Consider the following 17,629-nt stretch of genomic DNA (forward strand, 5'->3'; position numbering starts at 1 on the left):
CACTCCACTCTGATGACAAACTCTGAATTATGGCTTAAAGTCATTTTATAGGACACATGTAATAGGCCTAAATGACTTTAATGTATGAAAATACCCTGAAAAGCACAAGAGTTAGCAGCTCTATCATTTTAGTACATTCTCATGTTTTGAAAACTACTTTATCTATCTATCTAGCTAGCTAGCTAGCTAGCTATTTAACAGGAGGAAAGGTAGAGGGTGCAGAAGGAGAGATTTATTTTCAATCCACTGTTTAATTACCCAAATGCCTACATCACCCAGGGCTGGGCCAGACCAAAAGCAGGAACCTAGAACTCTATCTGGATTCCTCACGTAAGCAATAAGAACTCAAGCACTTGTACCACCATACACGGCCTTTCCACAAGCATTAGCAGGAAGATAAATCAGAAACAGAGTGCACAAGGCTTGAACCAGGCCTTCAGATACAGGATGTGGTGGCTTATCCTATTGTGCCACAACACCCATGCCTTCATTTTCCTGTTTTTAATAATATTTTCAGAATTTATAAAGGGTAATCGTGAGGGAGTAAATATTATTCTAAGCCACTAAATAAATAAATAAATAGCAAATTTTTAGGTTTAATCAGCCAATGTCTAGTTATGTCCAATATTCATAAAATCTATGTAAAGAAGATATTCCATCTTTTATTTGCCTTGCTACATTGATTTTTCCATCATTCATGACTTTATTTTTCTGTAGCATGGTGACATGTGACAATAATTTGATAATTATTTTATGTTTGATATTTCAAGTTGTAGTAGAGGCATTTTTAATCTTTGTGTTAAAACCAGCATGACATTTCAATAAGACACAGAGAAAAGTATTGATTTTTCATGATGGAATTTTATGTTACCTTCTAAAGTTAGCAGCTCAAGTGATCTATTGTCACAGACCTTTACAAATTAAAAGTAAAAAATAGATAAGCTCTCAATCTTTCATTTAGCAAGTAAACCTTGTAACAATCAAGGCATCAAAAAGGCAATAATGTCACCAGCAGAAAACCCATTCCACGTATTTTCTGTAGAAACAAAATACATTTAAAGTCTCATTCATCAGGATTCAAACATCTTAAATCAGAACCTGGGCTTGTAGAAAATCTCTGTAAGCCACTGGCTCGTACGCAGAATGTTAGTCACGGTTTACCTTCAAGCCATCAATGACATCCTCCAGTTCCAACTCTGGATATCTTTCTGGATCTGTCATGTTCCTCACATGCCTCCCAAGTAAGCCAACCATTCTGGATCTACCCTTCCCCAGTGGGATACAACTATACTTGATTAATGAGGTGTAAGCTATATGTCTTATTTTGGAGTGTTCTAGAATTTTCTAATCATAAATATCATCTGATAGTAAACAAATAAATGATATTGCATTGATGAAAGATAGGTAGATAGAAAGATAGATAGATAGATAGCTTACCAAAACTTTTTCTGAAGATTCTGGCTTAGAAGATTTGAGGAAACCCGAAGGTTTTTGTTTTTAATCAGACTGCAAAATTTTCTTATAATTCCATGCCTAATTTGACAGCATTCTCTTGATTTGAAAATTCAAAACTATCAGACTGTGGCCAATAGCCCACAGGGTATTCTTTAACGTCTGAATGCCTCCAAGGTTGGACACGCAATCACTCATTTTCCTAGAGCTCATTCCTTGTAGTACGAACTACTCTTTGGACCCTTTCTTCCATAAGTTACATGATGGTCATAGAAAAAGCATCCGAGTTTGTGAAATCTGCTTTGGTTATCCTCTCCTTTTGAAAAAGTTTTCCTTCCTTCAAAATAAATAGAGCTTTTTCTTTGCTCCCAGGTGCTTCAGAGTCACAGGTTATGCAGCAGATATGACCAAGTCCAACAGGCCTGCCAGTCTTGAAAATGGCCAATAAATGCTATCAAGCAAATATTGATCACAAAGTTATGAATCTCTTAAGGAGAGGGCAGAAGCTACCAAAACTTTCATAAAGCACCAGGAGGTTAAGATCATGATTTTAAAAGGTGTTGGCCACAAGCTCAGACAACTTGCCTACAATATCCATCAGGCTTAGGAAACATATTCCTACCTACATTCCCAAAGGCTTCAATTTCAAAACAAGGCCAAAGCACCAGATGTAACTGCTGCTTCAACTGCATTTTTGCCTCAGGTTCCTAAAGGTTTCCAGGCCCTCATGAAGGCTCCATGGTAAAAGCCTCACTATTTGCCACTGTGAAGATGGAAGGACTAATGGGACCCCTGGCCTTCCATCTGCAAAGGATGATGTCCAACTGTGTTATTTGTACAAATAGACCTGTGGCAATAAAGACAAATAGTGAGGAAGAGAGAGAATCAGCAAGTGAACGAGAGAGAATAAATCTGGAATTTTTAAATATAGAAAATAATTCGATTTTCTTTGCCATCCACCCAGCATTGTGTGAGTCTGAGGTACATACAAGGAAAGACAGACACCAAACTGTTTTTTCACCATAGCTCAGCCCTGGAACAAGCTGTATTTTAGATCTGTGCTGTTAAGCCCCTCTGGCTTGAGTGATCAGCAACTGCTCTCTAAAAGCAAAGATGATGCTCTAGCCAGTGTGCTGAAGCCATTAGCATCCTGCTGAGACAATGGTCCGGGAGCACTCATTTGGAGTGCTTGCTCTGGAGGAATGTGCCATCCACTGACCTCTGCTCTAGTAGAAAAATGGATAATGCTCACCATGCACAAAGCCCAGCCAACTGGCCCAGTGTTCCACTTTGCCTCTTCTGTTAGAGATCAAGCTGCTCTTTTATTTTTCCTCACTGTGAAAACATTGTTTGATAGGGTCCAGAAAACAATGTTCCCCCTCCAAAACTAAAGGAAAATGTGGCCCAGGCTAGAAAACAAATATATGTGAATGAGAGGCTCTGGTGAAGCAGAAATAGGTTTTAAACTGAAGCACAGAGATGTTGGTTCCTGAGAGGCACATGTCAGCTGAGAGCAGATGACTTCTAGGAAAGGCATTATTGCTTCTTCCCAAAACTCCCTGAGAAGTCTGAAAGCCTGAGAGCAAGAAGAGAAAAGGTGTCAGCCAAGATTGAAAACCAGTGGTTCCACCTGAGTCCTGCCAAGCTGCTAAAGCTCACCAGGTAAGTGAAGTGGAGAACATGCTATATGGAGGGAATAGCATGGGTGTGGGGTCTGGTATGGCAAGGCCTATGTAGAACAGGGCCAGAAAGAGGGGAAGAAGAGCAGGAACTCAAGTACTATAGTTAGGTGAATGAATAGGTAGATGTTGGATGGTAAAGGGTTCATAGGCAGGGCTATCACCTTCACCAGGACAGATTTTTTTGCAGTAAAACAAAATTTGTCCAAGATCTACAAGCTCTCCCAAGAGTCACCAATAGGCAACTTATAAGAGCACTAGAAACAGGACATCTAGAGCAAGAATTCTCATCTGAAACTGTAAATGGGAACCAAATACTAAAAATCAAAGCAAAACGCCCAGCTAATTAAGTTTAATGCTGCACATATCCTTACAGGCACTCTCTCCTAATTCAGAAGTGAATTTTGGGAAAGAGGCTTTTTTAAATGTAAATACACAAGGACAATGGGAAACTGAAGAGAGGACAAGGACAAGTGAAAAATGCTTTTTAAGACATGGAAATGGAAAACAAGCAGAAAAGTTATGACTGGTATGGAAGGATGCTGCTGCACATAAGTGTCTACAGAGAAGGATGACAAAGGGAAGAGTCACAGGACGCACAGTGAAGTCCAGCAATGGAGAACAACAGGAAAACAGCATGACACTGCACAGAAGAGAGGATGAAAGTGATCATACGCCCCTAATTAACTTGCCACCTCCTTCCTGCTCACTGTCAATGCTGACAGTCAAGCATGTTTTGCCACGTTGAGAACTAATTTACCTTCTGTAGAAATCGGCCTGGTTTTGTAAAGAAAGTATAGGCCTTGGTGCAATAATCAAGGAACACTTTATTTTTTTAAGATTTATTTATTTTTATTGGAAAGGCATATCAGGAGATATAAGGAGAAAGATCTTCCTTCCACTGGTTTACTCCCCAAGTGGCTGCAACAGCTGGAACTGAGCCAATCCAAAGCCAGGAACCAGGAGTTCCTTCCAGGTCTCCAATGTAAGCACAGGGCTCCAAGGCTTTGAACCATCCTCGACTGCTTTCCCAGGCCTCAAGTAGGGAGCTGGATGGGAAGTGGAGCAACCAGGACACAAAACCATGCCTACATGGGATCCCAGCACATACAAGGTGAGGATTTAGCCACTGAACCATCACTCTGGGCCCTAAAGGACGCTTTAAAAAGTATATTTCTGATTTCATCAGTGTTAAGCAGGTAGGATTGTCTTTCCTTACATCATAGAACATCTAGAACATGTGGCATCTGAGAACAATAAAGATATAAAGGACAAATGAGGTTCCTATGTACAAATCAACCTACAACCAGGTTGCCAATACCAAGTCACATCATTTCACCCAACTAAAAAAAAATATTCAAAAATTAGAGTAGTGCATGGATACAGGGTGGGCACTAACAGTCTACTGTGAGGATGCAAAAAAGTTTGGCACACAACCAAATCATCTGTTGTGCTTTTCTTTGAAAGGTGATTACCTGCTAAGGCCCAAAAAGATTATGACATATGAATAAAATAAGTTTAATCATATTTCAAAACAACAAAAAAACAAGAGCTCTAATATTTTATATTTCTCTGAAAATGTCAGTCACTTCATAATCACTTTTGATGGGCCTACTTAACTCAAGCCAAGTACACAGAGATTCAGTCAAGCTGCTTAGTTTCAATGAATACTTAAGGTGTGAGAAACTCTTTCAACATGCAAAGTAGACCAGCATAAATTAGCAGCAAAGAAACAAACGAACCAAAAAAAGAGACAATGGCGATACAAGAAAAAGAAGAAAACAGCTACTAAAAAAATCCAAAATCCCTACAATATCATACTTAATAGTAGTGGAAATTGCACATAGTTTAACCAAGAAGAAGCTGTTAAAATAAAAACACATCAGTAAATATGAAAATCTCTTACAAATTAAAATAAAAATAAAAATAGTTATTTAAAAATGCACGTTTCTCAGCATTGAAGTACTTGGGTTTCCAGATAGAAGAGAATCTCTGAGTGCCCAGTACAACAAATAAATAAATAAATAAATAAATAAATAAATACTTACACCAAGGTATCCCATCTTGAATTTTTAAAACAGAGGTAAAGGAAACCACCAATAGATTTCAAACTGACAAGAAAAGAAAAAGGGAATCATAATGTCTTCAGAATTTTAAAAAGTATTAATGTAGTACAATGTTTTTGAAAAGCAGAGGAAAGATTATTTCTGGTTCATAATCAGGTATCCAATGACTAATTCCAGCAAGGAAGGAAGGAAGGAAGGAAGGAAAGAAGGAAGGAAAAGAGAGAGAGAGAGAGAGAGAGAGAGAGAGAGAAAGAAAGAAAGAAAGAAAGAAAGAAAGAAAGAAAGAAAGAGAGAAAGGAAGAAAGAAAGAAAGTCAAAATCAATGGCTTGCCTGTCGTACTTCAACACAGAGAAAATGGTACTGTGAGGCATTTTATAGATATACCAAGTTTCCTGGTGTCCACTCAAATGTATGAAAAGCATGAAAGTCATCTCTCTTTCCTTATAACACTAAAAATCAGCTTCTTTTCTTCAATCTCCCAAAGAACTGAAACCACAGGTAAAACACCACCTTAAAAACTGAAGAGACAGAGGAATATAGAGAGTAGAAACCAGTTTATCTGAAGCAGAAGCCCTGTCAAGGTCTCCAGATAAAAAATAGAAAACTCCAGGTGGAAGAGAAAAGTTACCATTTTCAGCCCTATTCCCTATCCCCGGGAAGAGTAGGCATCTAAAAATAAACTCAGAATATTCTCTACAATATTTAGCAAGGTTAAAAAAAAATTCCCCAGAGTCCTATGAAATTTGAGGAAGGAGGTATTAGCCCATTCCAGCCCCTTGCTGCCTTTCTGTCTCACCTACAGCTGACAGGAGGAAGTAGACACAGCCCAGAAGCACATGCCCATCAGAGACCTAATGGAGGAAATACAGGCTGTTTTCCCTCTCCTCCATCCTTACTACCACAACAGTTGGGTTCCTATGTAATAATAGTAGATTGCAGCTGACAAAACTGTAAGGCTCAAATCCTGTTTAAGGATTCCTTTGGGAAATCCAAAGACAAAACACAAAAGTAACTACTCTAGAGGACATTGAGACCTGTCATCAACTAACACAAACAATAAACACAGACAAATTCCTTGTCAGATATGTGTAAATGCTCACACAAAAGGCCTACTCACCTCAACCACTATCATGAAGTCCAGTTTTCCGCAGTTAATAACAAGCCTCAGTAAAATGCAAAGAAAAAAAAAGAGAAGTAAAGAAAAAGTACAATTCTAAAGAGACAAAGCAAGAATCAGAACCAGATTCAGATATAGCAGAATTATCAGACCAGCAATTTAAAATAACTGCAATTAATACACTCAGTTTCTGATGGGAAAAGTATATAGTATGCAAGAACAGATAAAAAAAAACAAGCAGAGAGCTGGGAATTCTAAGAGTATATTTCAAAAATAAATTCTCAAAATAAAAAACACTAAAACAGAAATGCAGAATGATTTGATTGAGTTCATTGGTAGACTGAACATGGCCATGGAAAGAACACATGAAGTCACATGAATGAGGACTATCTAAACTGAAACATAAAGAGAAAAATATAATGAAGATAGGACAGTAATTGTAAAAGGTATAATCTACACATACTGGGAACACTAATAGAAGGATCTGGCCAAATTAAATAACACTTCTTTGTTAAATTTGTAACTGATAGACAAGCAAGAAGCAAGAAACAGAAAAAGGTAGAATCAAAATGTCAACCTTATTTCAGGTAAATCCAGTTAAAGATTATGACTTTAAATCTGTTACTTCCAGGGACATCCTTACGTCATTTTCAGAAATATTATCAGGTCTGGTGTTTTGGCTCAGCAGGTAAAGCCACCAGCAACAATACCAGCATCCCATATGGATGCTGGTTCATGTTCCAAACCAGCTCCCTGCTAATGGCTGAGAAAAGCAGCAGACATGGCCCAAGTGTTTGGGCTCCTTTGATCTACATGGGAGATTCAGATGAAGCTCCTAGATCTGTCTTCCCCCTGGCTAAGCCTTGGCCATTAAGTCAATCCTAGACAGTGACCCAATGAACTAAAGCTTCTTTCTCTTTTTCCCTCCCACCCTTTTCTCCTCCCTCCCTCCCTGCCTCCAACTCAAGCTCTGCCTTTCAAATAAATCTCTAAAAATATATATTCTTAGGGAGGGAGGGGGCGGAGCCGGCAGGGGGAATGGCAGGGTGCTCCCCTACTGGACAGCTACTCCCACTGGAGAACATGAGCTGGGATGGGGGCAGATCAGACCTAGGCAGGGTTACAACACCTGTGGGCCTCATGTGAGTTAAATCAGGGAAAGGCAGGCTGGGCTGATTGTTCCTACTGCTACAAGCATAGATTAGAGTGGGTGAGGGTTGGTTGGGCTTTGCCACAGCATCAGCTGGCAGAAGCTGGTACTGGATGCTAAATCTGTTAAGTTAAACTGCAGAACCACCTGGAGAGTGCACAATCTGGAAGTGGGAGTGGCCTAGAAGGGAAATATTGGGCCCCTCCCTCTTGGGTTACCACTCCCACTGGAGGGCACGAAAACTAGGACAGGGGCTAGGGTGGCTAGACAGAAAGGCAACCAACTGCATGTTTATAGGCTGGATAATGGAGCTGGTTAGGTTCAATTAGGCTTCAATGCCCATTGACATGTATGAGAGCTGAATGGGATGTGGGACAGACTGGACTAGTCTGTTGCACATACTGGCAAGCAAACGAACCAGGGTAAGATGGCGGGCCTGGTTGGGGTTATTGTGGGTCGTTTTGACTAGGCTGCAGCTGCCACTGGTTGATGTGAGGGTCAAGTATGTGCTGGGCAGAATTGGGCTAAACTGCAACACCCATTGGTTCCAGTGGAAGCTGGGACTGAAAACAGAACCAAACCAGCAAGTGCAACCACCAGCTGATTTGGGCAATGGTCTGTGCCGGGCCCTGTGCTTATTAGTACACACAAGAACCTGGTCTGGGAACACCTCAGACAAAGTTTCTTTAGGGATCCCCCCAATTGAACTTCCGGACTCAGAACCCTAACCATGAAAAGACAGAAGACAGAACAAATCAATCAGCTACCCCGGCCATATCGGCAGTGAAAAACAGGGCAGAGGGAGACTCTATGATGGACTATGTCAATCAGAGCATTCTGCAGCGACCTCATCGTGCTGGAAATGGCGAGATTGGCAGCAATTCATAACTGTTGAACTATCAAAATCACTTGAGCAAGACCCTCCGAGCATGCCCCACATCAGGGACCTGGGATGGGTGGGAGACTGGGTGGGGCTTCTCCCTTTACCTCCCCCTTTACCCCAGATATAGGAAAAAACAATGTGGAAATAGTAGTCTTGCCCAACTTCCTGTTGTCCTTGAACCTTTGTGCCCTAATTAACTATGTAAAGATTGTCAAAAATAAAAATAAAACATATATATATATATATATATATATATATATATATATATATATATATATATATATTCTTAGCCATTCCATTACTGGTTGAACTGGGAACCACAGGAGCCCTTTAAGAGAAAATTCTACATAATAATCTTTCCGAATGCCCTTTAGGCAGGCCAGCAGTTTTTAGTCTAGAAAATCTGATTAGAAGAAATTGAATTTCTTTCCTAGACTCACCAGTAAGGTAAGTCACCTGCCTTGCCACAGAAAGAACCAAGTGAAGGAGCTGAAGAAAAGTGTCCCTGTAATAGTAACTTCTTAGGGTAATCAAAGGCAAATGGAATGACATCAAGGGCCACTTTCTGCTTTCTCTTTTGTTAGGAGAGCATTTACCTAACAGCATGGCAAGGCTCAAAATTAGCTCCATTCTGGGAGTAACACCAGAACTTCACAGACAAGATTGTATTTGCTTGATGTAGTTAGCTGAATTTCATTTTGCCAAGAATTGGTAACAGTAAATAGTTGACCAATGGAAAAAGCTTCTGAACAGAGAAGAAAAACCTATAGTTGTATCAATGTTAGGCTGAATCATAAGTGGGTTTGGAGTTTGGAGAATATTAGAACTTGAATCAAAGTGAAATAATATTTACTTCTCTAATTAATTAGTTAAATAATTAGTTTAATAATTAAAAGATGCCTGTCCGTTGCAGAGAAGCCAAAGAGCCACAAAACTAAACAAAGAAATAAATGAACAGGTGTACAATGCTTACAAAGTCCTTTTTCAGAAAGCAGATGTTAAAAGCCTGAGCAATTTCTTATTGATCAAATGTTTCTACAGTTCTCTGACTCATTCACTCACCTACCATCTCCCAGGAGGAATTTGTTGGGAGGAAAATGAATCAGCTGCAGGAGACTGCCCTCTATGGATGATCCGGTCAGAAGTGCTAATCCTGTTGTTGCTACTGAAGCCCCTGAGCCATCCACGCAAGGAAGTATCACATGGAAGAAATTTATCCAGCCAGGTCTGAGGCCAGTTTGGAACTGAACTTTGCTTGCAAAGTGGTGGTTTCTCTTACTGGCTATCACTCAAACACCAATAACTTGCCTTTTCTTCTACACAGTTTCCATCCCACCACACTAGGGAATCTTGGGCTGCACCTTTCAGTTCATTTTTCTGTTTCTGTTGCATCAATCAATCATGAGTGTGTTACCAGCTGTATCTGGGGTCACCATCAGTCTAGGCAAGAGCTTAAGTTCAAAATACATTAGCTCATGTCCTCTATCCTGTGAGAGTCTAATTCTCGTCTTTGCAAAGAGTTTCTACTCCGTAACAAAAAATTGCCCCTAGATTTTTCAAGATCATTGGATCAAGTGCATCAAAGCAGCAAGACAGTCCTTTAAGACGATAATGAAGTTTTCTTTTGCAACTGGTAATTTTGGAATCAAAAATACTCTTTTCCATTTCATACTTGTAGTTTCCATGGGTTTCAATGCCAAAAACAAACAAATCAATAAGCAAAGCAATAGAAAACCACTGCTCAATAGTTTTACTCTGTCAAATAAGAAAAAAATTCCTTAAGTAGCCACCATTTTTTTCTAATCATTGTTTTTATTTCATTTTCATTTTTTTAATAATCTTACCTAGTTACTTAGGGTACAAAGGGTCAAGGGCTATAGGAAAGTGGGTAATACCATTTTTTTCACACTAATATAATTTTTTTCCCTGTATCTGGGGTCTGGGAGAAACAAACGGAAAAGCCCCACCAAGCCTCCCTCCCAGTAGCCACCATGTTATTACTGTCATTTAAAAAATGATATTTAGTAAAAAAAATCACAGAATTATTTTAAATAATTTCATCTTTATGAAAATATCAACATTATTATCTGCCAAATTTTACTGAGAGGCACTGAAAATGTTTCTATAGATGGGATTTGTGGAACCAAAGCTGCAGGTTTACCACTAAACAAAAGAATGACATAATTAAGCATTTAAGGAGGCAGGAATCATAATATACAGTTGTACTTAAGCAAATTTTTTACAAAATACAACTTTATACCAAACTTTTGCAAGGCAGATTTTCTTTCACAAATGGTTTTCTCACAAAGCATAGCTATTTTTTGAGAAAATTACTAAAATTGATAAACAATAAATTCAATGAAAGTTAAAAGGCAATTTAAATGCTAAGCATCAAAATTTCATGACATGCATGAAATTAAATAAATTTCATTGATTATAAATGCACTATTTTTCCAGTGGATAGAAGCAGGTTTTAACTAGCAGAATTTTCAATAACTTAATATAGAAGCTGAAAGCATAAAGAAGAACAGCGTGAAAAAGTCCTCTCCAGAAAGCATGTTTTGCATCTATACAAATTAGTATTTCTCTAGCCTAGTAACTAAGACAGCAGTTAGGACACCTGCGTCCAACATTGCGATACCTGGATTAAGACCCTAGCACTAGCTCCTGGCTCCAGCTTCCTGCTAATATAGATGCTGAGACAGTGATGATGGTTCAAATACCTGAGTCTCTGTCACCTATGTGGGGGTTCTGAATTAAGTTCCTCGTTCCTAACTTTGCCCTTGCCCAGATCCAGCTGTTTCAAGCATTTGTGGAACAACTGGATGGGACAGCTCGTTCTCTCTCTCTCTCTCTCTTTCTCTCTCTCTCTCTCTCTCTCTCTCTTTCTCTCTCTCCTTCCTTCCCTCCCTCCATTTCAAGTATTTAAAATGTTTTTACTAGAACTTGTTTTTTGGCTCTGTGAAGTTAAGAATATGAATGTCATCACTCTCATGGTCACAAGAAAAATGCTGAAGAAATTGAAAATCAATGTTTTCTCAGATCCATTATGAAGATGGATTCATTCCTAAATTCTACCATTTAAAGAAAAAAAATAGCAATTCTCTACAGTCTCTTCCAGAATAGAAACAGAGGAGATAATTCCTACTTCATCTGGCAAGTTCACCATTGTCCTTCTGTTACAAGCAGATAAACATATTACAAGAAAGGAAAACTACAAATCAGCATCTCTCATCAACATAAATGCAAAATTTAACAAAATATTAACAAATATTAACAAAGTATGCAACACAACCAAGTGGAATTTATCACAGACATGTGTGGCTGAAAATCAACTAGTACAATCCACAATAGCAAAAAGCTAAGGCAAAAAACTAGTGTGAAAACATTCATTGATGAAGAGGCATCTGACAAAATCCATAGCCAATTGCGACAAGTGGAATGAGGGAAACGTTTTCTTCTGCAGGAAGGATACTGTTATGGTGTGAGTAATAGCTTAGTTCCTCAAAAGAATTGGCTCCCCAAACTCTTGTGTTAATGATGATTGGATTAAGACATTGAGGTGTGATCTGATTATGGTATCCAAAAAGTAGGAACTGGAGAAGATCTATGTCAGTGGGAAATTGCCCTTGGAATTGCTTTTGTTGTTGTTGTTTGGTAAAACTGGGAGAAATTCCTAATGTCCTAGCTACAAGGGACCTTTTCTGCTGAGAAGTAAGCAGTGAGAACTCAAAACTTTGAAAACATTTGAAGAAATAATTGATTTTCCATTCATTGGCAAATGTTCCAGTGGGTCTCTATTTTTGTTGGTATGTGTTATGCTGCATGTACATTTATAGACCAAAGTCTACTGAGGCTACCAGATTCAGAAAAAAATGACTGGGGGCCCGGCGGCGTGGTCTAGCGGCTAAAGTCCTTGCCTTGAAAGCCCCGGGATCCCATATGGGCGCCGGTTCTAATCCCGGCAGCTCCACTTCCCATCCAGCTCCCTGCTTGTGGCCTGGGAAAGCAGTCGAGGATGGCCCAAAGCTTTGGGACCCTGCACCCGCGTGGGAGACCCGGAAGAGGTTCCTGGTCCCGGCATCGGATTGGCGCGCACCGGACCGTTGTGGCTCACTTGGGGAGTGAATCATCGGATGGAAGATCTTCCTCTCTGTCTCTCCTCCTCTCTGTATATCCGGCTTTCCAATAATAATAAAATCTTAAAAAAAAATGACTGGCAGAATCTTGATATTTTGTTCATTTATCTTGATAAAAACCCACTGAAACCCCCCCAAAAAATGGTGGAAGGCGAGTGGAGGTAATATATGTTTCATTCAGGCATGGTTATAGAGGCTGAGTTCGGCTTGGCTTTTCTCTCTGCTTCCCAGGATACTATATGATCTTACCTCCACATATGGTCTTTCCTCATCAGACACCAGATAAATCTGACTTTGAACCTTATCAACACTAAGCCAAACTAAACCTTCCTTCCTAAGAAACACTCTTCACTCTAGCTGCCATCTTACAAATCCCCACTTGCGTGCACTTTATGTCAGCTGACAGAGACCCCTGAGTGCCAACACCAGTCCCTCTCCCAGACCCATTTCTTCTCTGATGAGATAATAAACCAGGAAAAACTTGCCAAACTGCAGGCACACGTGCATGTCACCAGGAAAGGAGCTGCACATTGAAAGGAGGGGTTTCATGGAACAGCAGCAGCAGATGACGATCAAACAAAAAAATCACTCAGTTCTCCTTAAGAAACAAGGGTAAACAGTTATCTCTGGTATTGAAGAAGTGAGTATTTTTACAAATCAAGGAACAGTGATTCACTTTAACGCTACCATTCAGGCTTCTCTGGCTGCAAACACTTTGGCCATTACAGGTCATGCTGAGAAAAAGCAGCTAACAGAAGTGCTCCCCAGCATCTTAAACCAGCTTGGAACAGAGAGGACCAGTTTGAGGAGAGTGGCTGAAACTCTACCCAAACAATCTGCAGATGGAAAAAGCACCACTTGTTAGTGGAGAGGATGATGATGAAATGATCTTGGGAGAATTTTGATGAAGCATCTAAGGATTTTAAGGCGACTTCTGAAGAAAGTAAAACTTGTGGAAGTGACAGGGAACTGCTATTTTATATTGTGACTGCTTCTTAAAATTGCTTTGCTTGTGATCTGACAAGATTTCTAATATGTTTTAGCTCAAGTTTCTTGGACAGTGAAGCTCTTTTCAGTTTTTGCTTATACACAATTCATTCTGTGCAGCTAATTAAGCTCAAGAAGCCTGGGAAGACAGTTTGAAACAAGCGTTAATAAATTTCTTTGCCTACTTAAAAAAGAAAAAGAACCCCTTCTCCAATATTTAGTTGTAGTAATAAAAAACTGTGTAATATAGAAAATAACATTTTAAAATCCTACATCAAATATATTTGATTATGAGAAACAGGGAGCTTTAAACAAGACTGAGATGTGTCCTCTTACAATTTCTGTTCAGTGTAGTACTCAGAGCCCTACTAACGCAATAAGAAAAGACAGTAAAAGGCATATAGATTAGGAAATAAAAAACAATTGTCTTGACTCACAAATTATATGATTGTCTCTATGGAAAATCCCAAGGAAGCCAAAGACAATCTGCTGGACACAAGATCGGTATACAAAATTCAACCTCTTTATGAATTACACATTAACACTGAATAACTGAAATTTAAAATTAAAAATGCAACGTCTTCAGGGCCCACACTGGCACAGGATTAAACTGCTGTCTACAGCATTGGTATACCACTTGGGGACTGGTTCAAGTCACGGCTACTCCACTTCTAATCCAGCTCCCAGATGATGTGCTTAGGAAAGCGGCAGAGATGATCCAAGTGCTTGGCACCCTACATCCATGTGGAAGATTTTGATGAAGCTCTTGGTTTCTGGCTTTAGCCTGGCCAAACCCCTAGGTGAAACTGCTATTTGGGGCTGTGAATAAAGGACATCTCTCTCTCTCTCTGTCTCTCTCTCTCTCTCTCTAACTCTTTCAAACAAATCGGTAATTGTATTTTAAAAAGAGAACATGTAATATTTCTTACATTAGCACCCAGAAACAAAGCACTTAAAAATAAATCTAAAAAAATATGTAAATGATGTATATGAGAACTAAAACACTCTGATGAAATAAGGATTTAAAATAAATACTGAGAGATGTCATATTCATAAGTAGACTCAATATTAAATGGCATCTGTTCTCCTCAACTTAATCTACAGATATATTAGATAGACAGTTGCTATTTGAAACATTATTCATTGCCAGGCAGATAATGTACAGCTTATACCTTCAAGTTCATTGTCTAGTGGAGTGGATGAGTTGATCTCAAAGATTGTGATGAACCTAAAAAATAATGAAATGAAAATTAAGATTTCAATAACAAAAATAAGATGACCATAAATAGTGTTAGTTTTCAACAAGAGGTATTTTGGGTGTCTTAGGCTGTAAATCTAGGAAAGAGTTTAGTATTAAAGTTATTGTTATGGAACTATTTTCAAACTCTCTCTGTCCCCCTCCAAAACCACTCTTTACCCCTTTTCACCTGTTAATTACTAAAAATCAAACAAAAAAAATACTCACCAGGTTAACTACTGTTTACCCGCACAGACATATATAAATTATGGTGCTGCTTGGCTTCCCTGTGGGCCCTACCATCAGCCAGTTAGAAGCATTAGCTGGAGCAAGTTCAGGGTGTGGATTCCTCAGGCTCCCTCCCTCTGAGAGCACCTCTGGATGTCACCAAACCACCATGGACACAAGTTTCTCTGTCTAGGATTCCACTTAATGCCCCCTACTTTGTTCCTGCAGGCTTGCTGGGTTACAGCTCTACTCCTGCATGCACCGTGAAGTCCCTCTCCTCCTCACTCAAACCTCTACAGTGAGTTCTTTCTTATATAAACCTCTCTTGGGATTACCCTAATTTACATACACCTTCAATTTTCTCATCAGCTGTATCTCTCAAAAGAATAAAAAATATTCCTTTTTAAAAAGATATTCCTTTTAAGAAAATTATTTGAAAGTTGGAGTTGCAGGGAGAGATTTTCCATCTACTAGTTTACTTCCCGGACAGTCATAACAGCCAGAACCAGGTCATGCAGAAACCAGGAGTCAGAAACTTCATCATGGTGTCTCACGTGAGTGGCAGGGACCCTTAAGAACTTGTGCCATCCTCCACTGCTTTTCCCAGGCCATCAGCAGGGAACTGGATCAGAAGAGGAGCAGCTATACACAAACCAGCACACATAGGATATCAGTTTGGCAGGCAGCAGTTTCACCTGCTATGCCATAACACTGGTCCCTAATTTTAAAAATAATTTAAAAAATTTTTAAATGATCCCTTAATCTTATGATAATCTAAGATGCTCTTACTCCTCCTAAATGTATTTAAATGTGTACTTAGAAGTTTTTCACACGTTACATTCCAGCTATCACTTTCATGTTTTTTCCTGAGAGTTGCCTATAAAATGAATTAACCACACTATAGGTGTGAAAACATAGGAAGTGTGAGAATATTGAAATTTAATATTAAATTCAACCCATGAAGCTTTTTCTCCTCCATCCTGTGTGTATGAACATGCAGAAGTGTTAAATGTGCCTTCTGTATGCATAGATGTTCTTATTCTTACTTAAGGTCTGAAGGAAAAAAAAAAGATCTTTCAAGTAAAAACAAGAAAATCCACATTAAGAGGGTAATGTGGTAGTGAGCGTGAGAACCACGACTGGGGGGTAGGCCTAGCTGGACAGATAGTGCCACTTACTGGAATGAGTGTGGGCTTGAGGGTGGAGTCGGCTGGGTTGAGTTAGGCTTCATTGCCCAATGATGTATACAAGATCCGAATGGGATGTGGGACAAACCAGACCAGTTCACTGCACAAGCTGGCAGGCACAAGAACCAGAACTGAGGGCAGGTCCAGTGGGGCTTATTGGGGGTCACTCTGACTGGCTGCAGCTCCCCCTTGTGCACATGAGGGCCAAGCATGTGGCAGGCAGGGCTGGGCTGGGCTGCAAAGTACCCAGTGGTTTGCGAAGGAAGGAGGGCAGAACAAATTGATCAACTATCCCAGCAAAGCTTCACAGCAAATTTTTGGGCGAATGAAGACTCAGAGGTGGACTATGTCAGCCAATTGACCCTGGAAGGGTTTTCTCATCCTTGCAGTGAAGATATCAGCTGCATCTCAGAACTATTGAGACCACTTGACCAGAACCGTGAGAAAAGGCTCTACCACAGGGACCTTGGGTTGGCATCCCAGGGTACTGAGTCAATTGGGGGCTGGGTGTGGTTTCTTCCCTTGTATTTCCCCTACCTCAGATACAGGAAGAAGAAAAAAAATGTGTAAACAATGGTCTCACCCACTTTCCCCTGATCCTCAACCCTTAACACACCCTTGTTATGTAACCTCATCATCAAAAATTTAAAATTTAAAAACAAGTAATTCAACTTAAAAAAATTAATGTGGAAACTGAGGCACAGTAGTCTAGCAGCTAAAGTCCTCACCTTGCATCTGTGCCAGGATCCCATATGGGAGCTGGTTTATCTCCTAACTGCTCTACTTCCCATCCAGCTCCCTGCTTGTGGCCTGGGAAAGCAGTCAAGGACAGCCCAAAGCCTTGGGACACTGCACCCATGTGGGAGATCTGGAAGAAGCTCCTGGCTCCTGGCTTCCTATCAGCTCTGCTCCAGATGTTGTGGCCACGTAGGGAGTGAACCAAGAGACGAAAGATCTTACTCTCTGTCTCTCCTTCTTTCTGTGTATCCACCATTTCAATAAAAATAAATAAATATTTTAAAAAGAAGAAGAAAAAGGATAAGTTACTGTGGAGCTGTACAGCAAGAAAGGCAGGAAATGCCACAAAATACCAGGACAGTTCATGACGGCAGTTAAGTGCTGTTCATGTTTCTGTTGCCTGTGTTTTCTGAGGCAATATTAATAATTAATGCCTTAATAATTTCATAATTTTTTAAAAGCTACTTAAAGCAATTCCAGAATGCAAACCCCAGAGAAACAGTCAAGCTTTGACTTTGGTTATTTATGAGACCAGTACCAGTGAGGCAACTTGAAGTTAAGGTCATCCCAGCTACTTGCTAAGGGCAGGATGGGAAAATTATTCATGACAAATAATTAATCAAAATCTGGAAATACATAATGCTGCTGTTAAGAGATTCTTGCAAATAGAAATCTAGCTTGGCAGACCCTCTTATATCTCACAGGAGTACTTTGCAAGTTGCAGATAATGAGTCTTTAAGGGAACCAAAATCAAGTTAAAGTGCT

The 17,629-nt window shown here is 39.7% G+C and overlaps 1 pseudogene; it reads left to right on the forward strand.

Moving 5' to 3' along the window:
- The window catches only part of LOC131481261 (uncharacterized), a 47,183-nt pseudogene that overhangs the window by 15,888 nt on the left and 13,666 nt on the right, over positions 1 to 17,629 (forward strand).

The sequence above is a fragment of the Ochotona princeps genome, chromosome 1, assembly GCF_030435755.1.
Source record: "Ochotona princeps isolate mOchPri1 chromosome 1, mOchPri1.hap1, whole genome shotgun sequence".
NCBI classification, from domain to species: domain Eukaryota; kingdom Metazoa; phylum Chordata; class Mammalia; order Lagomorpha; family Ochotonidae; genus Ochotona; species Ochotona princeps.